Here is a 5,810-nt window from a genome sequence, read left to right on the forward strand (position 1 = left end):
AAGAATTAAGTGTTAATAAGAACAAAACTAATATGTTGCGATTGTTAGCGTGCCAGATTAAATTCTATCCTTGGAACGCAAGAATACTGAATAACATACAATAATATATGATATATGTATGTGTTTTTTTTTATCTTTTGACACTTTGCTTTATTTGCTTATTTGTCTTTCGGACAACATACGAACTTGAATTCATATTAACAGTCGTAATAAAATAATTAAATTGTACGAGGTATTCCTTTAAAATCAAATAAGGTAACATTGCATTCAATTTATTTAAAAAGAATAAAAAATTTCATGTCTAGTCTATCTAGTTTGTAAAAGAAAATGACATAAAAGTTAAGGAAATTTCACTGTGAATGATAGAAAAGATAAGAAAGACTAACCCCTCGCAGTCACAAATGTATAGCTACTCATGTCTAAGATTCAAATCAAGATTTGAAATCTTGATTCGACACTTGATGGCTCTAGCATTCTCCTGCTACATAGTCACATACTCCTTGCTTCTAACAGTAAAACTATCCCTACAAACCAACACGAGTCGTTCCAGCATGTTTTTTCCTCACTCACATGTATCATAGAAAAATTTCTAGAACGTCACCCAACATAGAATTACTCCAAACAAAGTATGTTAACAATGGAGTTCCTTTGATGAGGCCACTAAAACGGAAGATGCACATTGTTGGTATAGGTTTTTACTTTTATTTCCTTTAAGACTTTCTTAATCATCTTATCTTCAAGATCACTCTCCTTTGATGTGGTCTCAGTTCATTCATGTACCTCCTCGTTTACTCAGGTGTCACATACCAACCAGCTTCCTCCTTGGTTTGTTCTTGAATCACATCTAACTGTGAGAGGTATCGCTCTAATCCCAATTGTAATGACCCTAATTGATATGGAATCAACCCAAGGAAAAGTATGAAATAGAGTACCTTGCTGATCAAGATCAAGAGTAAAGGAAACTCGTGATTCGAATCACTCCACAAGAGGTTTGATCACTACCACTTGAATGACTAGCATGCAAGTTCTAAACACAAGAATATGCAAAAAAGATCTTAGCACTCAACAAAGCTAAAAAAAAATAGAAATTCTATTCATTTTTAAATAAAAATATGATGTCCCTAATCAAAGAAAATGAGGCTTTATATAGCCTTTACAACCTTAACCTATATGACACATAACTTTCAAATTAAATTTACTAGTAAATGAGAAATACCCATAACCTCCATATTAAAATGGCTAATTAATGGTGGAATATGATAACATATTTTTGTTACAATATAACCTCAACTTCTATATTAAAAACAACCAAATATTTAAATTATAATTAAATAGTGCAATGAATGAAATGTGCTTATTTGTATCCTTGGACTAGTTCCATAAATTTTAGTTGAGTTCATTAAATGAAACTTAAAGTGCATTTAATGCATCTCTTTCTTGAAGCTCAACTTTGCACAACATATAATTGAGGTCTCCAACGTCTTCTAGAATTTTCTTTGATGAGCACACCATAGTTTGAATATAAGTGTACAAGGTTTGTTGTAGCTTCTTGGCTCTAGTCCTTTGTAATTGGACCTTGAGGTATGGAAATTCTTTTGTCGTGGTTCGTATCATTCTCCCCCTCTTGAGGAGGATTCGTCCTCGAATCCCAGCCATTACCTACATCAAAAGGACTCAATTCAACAACATTAAAAGTTGCACTAACACCATACTTAGCTGGTAAATCAATTTTATGAGCATTGTCGTTGATACGCTCAAGAACTTGAAATGGTCCATCTCCTGGCGGTAAAAGCTTAGATTTTCTTTGAGTAGGAAATCTTTCTTTTTGAAAATACAGTCAAACCCAATCTTCTGGCTTGAAGATGACAATCTTGCGTCCTTTATTAATTCGGGTGGGAACCTTCGAATTTTGCTTCTCAATTTGTTCTTTTACTTGCTGGTATAGTNGAACCTTCGAATTTTGCTTCTCAATTTGTTCTTTTACTTGCTGGTATAGTTTATGAACAAACTCAACCTTGGCATTTGCATCAAAATTCACAAACTCTTTTGACGGCATAGGTAACAAGTCAATGGGGGTTAAAGGATTAAAGCCATAAACAATTTCAAAAGGTGTGCATTTAGTAGTGCTATGAACAATCCTATTATATGCAAATTCTATAAATGGCAAACAATCCTCCCAAGTCTTAAGATTCTTATCAATAATAGCCCTAAGCATAGTAGTCATGGTTCTGTTAACAACTTCAGTTTGTCCATCCGTTTGAGGAGTAGTTGAATATACTAGCTTAGTTCCTAACTTACCCCCATAAAACACGCCAAAAGTGGCTTAAAAATATTACATCACGATCACTAACGATGCTTTTAGGAATGCCATGCAATCGTACAACTTCCCTAAAGAACAGGTCTGCAATATGTTTTGCATCATCAGTTTTGTGACAAGGAATAAAATGAGCCATTTTACTAAATCGATCAACCACAACAAAGATGCTATCATAACCTTTCCTAGTCCTAGGTAAACCTAAAACAAAATCCATTGATATATCAATCCAAGGACCATTAGGAACTGGTAATGGGGAGTATAAACCATGTGGTTGAAGCCTAGACTTAGCTTGTTTACATGCTATGCAACGAGCACAAACTTTATGAACATCATGTCTCATTTTAGGCCAAAAAAAATGTTCAGACAGCATATCATAAGTTTTAGAAACTCCATGGTGTGCCATTAAACCACCTCCATGAGCTTCCCTCACAAGTAGCTCACGTATGGAACAAGATGGTATGCAAAGTTTGCCTTTTCGGAACAAAAATCCATCTAACAACAAGTAATTATCCACAATGAGTCCTTTTTCACAAGATTCAACAAAAGGAGCAAAGAACATGTCATGTTGATACAAATCCTTTATGTGTTCAAAACCCAACAACCTAGCATTCAAAGTATTGAGGAGGACATACCTTCGTGATAAAGCATCGGCAACAATGTTCTCCTTACCTTGTTTATATCTTATGACATAAGGGAATGTTTCAATAAATTCTAACCACTTAGCATGTCGTCTGTTGAGTTTATTTTGTACTCTCAAATGCTTTAAACTTTCATGATCCGTATGAATAATGAACTCCTTAGGCCAAAGATAATGTTGCCAGGTTTGCAATGCACGAACCAAAGCATAAAGCTCTTTGTCATAAGTTGGATACCTCAAAGATGCACCAGTCAACTTCTCACTAAAGAACATTAAAGGTCTTTGATTTTGCATTAATACAGCACCTATCCCTACTCCACTTGCATCGCATTCAATTTCAAAAGTAGACTCAAAATTAGGTAATGCAAGCAAAGGAGCAGAACTCAATTTTTCTTTCAAAGTATTAAAAGCAAGTTCTTGATCTTTTTCCCATATAAAGGATACATTTTTCTTAACAAGTTCATTCAAGGGTGAAGCAATTGTACTAAAATTCTTAATGAACCTACGGTAGAAACTTGCAAGACCATGAAAACTTCTTACCTCACTTACATTTTTAGGTGTAGGCCACTCTTTTATAGCCTTCACTTTCTCCTCATCAACCTCAACACCATTAGATGAAACTACAAACCCAAGAAAGTTAACTTTTTCCATGCAAAAGCTACATTTCTTTAAATTTACATACAAACATTCATTTCTTAAAGTAGTCAAAACATTGCGTACATGGGTAATATGATCATCTAAAGATTTAGAGTAAACAAGGATGTCATCAAAATAAACAACCACAAACTTACCTAAGTATTCTCGTAAGACATGGTTCATTAGTCTCATGAATGTACTAGGTGCATTAGTTAATCCAAAAGGCATAACCAACCATTCATAAAGACCATACTTGGTTTTAAAAGCTGTTTTCCACTCATCCCCAATATGCATGCGAATTTGATGATAACCCGATTTTAAATCAATCTTAGTAAAAAGACTACATCCATGCAATTCATCAAGCATATCATCTAATCTAGGAATTGGATGCCTATACTTTATAGTTATCTTGTTTATAGCCCTACAATCAACACACATACGCCAAGAACCATCTTTCTTAGGTACAAGAATAACTGGAACAGAACAAGGACTCAAACTTTCACGTACATACCCTTTAGCAAGGAGTTCACTTACTTGCCTTTGTATCTCTTCAGCCTCCTTTGGATTAGTCCTATATGCTGGTCGGTTTGGAATGGGCGCGCCAGGAATGAAGTCAATCTTGTGTTCAATCCCTCTAAGTGGTGGCAAACTACTAGGCATCTCCTCAGAAAATAAATCTTCAAACTCTTGCAAAAGCACAACAAAATCACTAGGCAAAGAAGGGTTAAGCATGTTAGTAAAGTAACAAGACCCCTTGCACATAAGTACAAGAATAGTCTGGTTAGAGAGCAAAACATTCCTAGCCTCACTTGATCTAACATACAAGCTTACTGATTTGGCTTTTCTCTCTTTTTTTTCTCTAGGCTGAGTGTTACTCTCTTGCTTTTCACTCAAGCTCATTTTTTCACTTGATTCTTTTTCAATCTCTGCTTTTGCATCAGCCTCTTGCCTTTTCTTTTCAAGTTTGCAATGATCAATAAATACATCTTTTGGAGACAATGGAACAAGAGTAGTTATTCTACCATTGTAAGTAAAAGAGTATCAANAATAAATATATCTTTTGGAGACAATGGAACAAGAGTAGTTATTCTACCATTGTAAGTAAAAGAGTATCAATTTGCATACCCATCATACATTACCTGACGATCAAATTGCCAAGGCCTCCCAAGTAGCAAATCTCCAACATGCATAGATACAACATAACATAAAACATCATCAACATATTTTCCAATAGTAAAAGAAACAAGAGCTTGTTGAGTTACCCGTACTTCCCCATGATCATTCAACCATTGAAGCTTGTAGGGTTGTGGATGTAGTTGTGTCTTGAAATTAAGTCTTTTGACCAGAATGGAACTCACAACATTGGTGCAACTACGGCTATTAATGACAACACTACAAGGTATAGATTGAACAAGACACCGAGTTTGAAATAAGTTTCCCGTTGGTGTAGGCCATCCTCCTTAATGCGGGTGTTTAGAGCTCGTTGAGTAACCAAAGATATATGTGTAGGGTCCTCTTCACTAAACTTGTAAGCCCCGTTAGGTTTAATATATCTATATCTATCTATCTATCTATATATATATATATATATATATATATATATATATGAAAATAAAAATAACAAAATAAAGAAAAAAAAAACTGACCACCTCTCCTTAAATCTCTCCGCCCCTCCCCTAAAATACCTCCTCCCGTATCAACCTCTCCTTAAATCTCTCCGGCCCTCCCCTAAAATACCTCCTCCCGTATCAATAATCCACCCAACAAAACAAAAACAGAAAGATAATGGAGAGATGGTTAGACAATAACAGAGACATGGTTAGACAATAATGGAGAGATGGTTAGACAATAATGGAGAGATGGTTAGACAATAATGGAGAGATGGTTAGACAATAATGGGAGATTGTTAGACAATAATGGAGATATCGAGAAGGAAGGTGGAGAGATGGTAGGCAGATAAAGAAAGAGAGATGTCATTTCAAAAAGGTTAGTAGTTAGATTTACCTTTTGTGTCTTACTAATGATATTAGCAATTATTTAGATTGAGTTAGAAATTTAGAAATGATTTGTTGGAATGAACTATAAATTATTTGTCATAGCAAGAGTCCATTAAAATTGGTCATAAAAAAATAGATAGATAAGAAAGAGAGGAATATAGGGAAAAGGAAAATCGGGAAAAAAAAAAAGAAGATTTGGAAACCTGATGAGAAGAGAAAAAAA

General features: G+C 34.6%; 1 pseudogene; it reads right to left on the reverse strand.

Moving 5' to 3' along the window:
• Positions 1–788: 788 nt before the first annotated feature.
• LOC111784463 overlaps positions 789–5,810 on the reverse strand; it is a 7,605-nt pseudogene continuing 2,583 nt past the window's right edge.

Source organism: Cucurbita pepo, unplaced genomic scaffold (assembly GCF_002806865.2).
Source record: "Cucurbita pepo subsp. pepo cultivar mu-cu-16 unplaced genomic scaffold, ASM280686v2 Cp4.1_scaffold000205, whole genome shotgun sequence".
Lineage (NCBI taxonomy): Eukaryota > Viridiplantae > Streptophyta > Magnoliopsida > Cucurbitales > Cucurbitaceae > Cucurbita > Cucurbita pepo.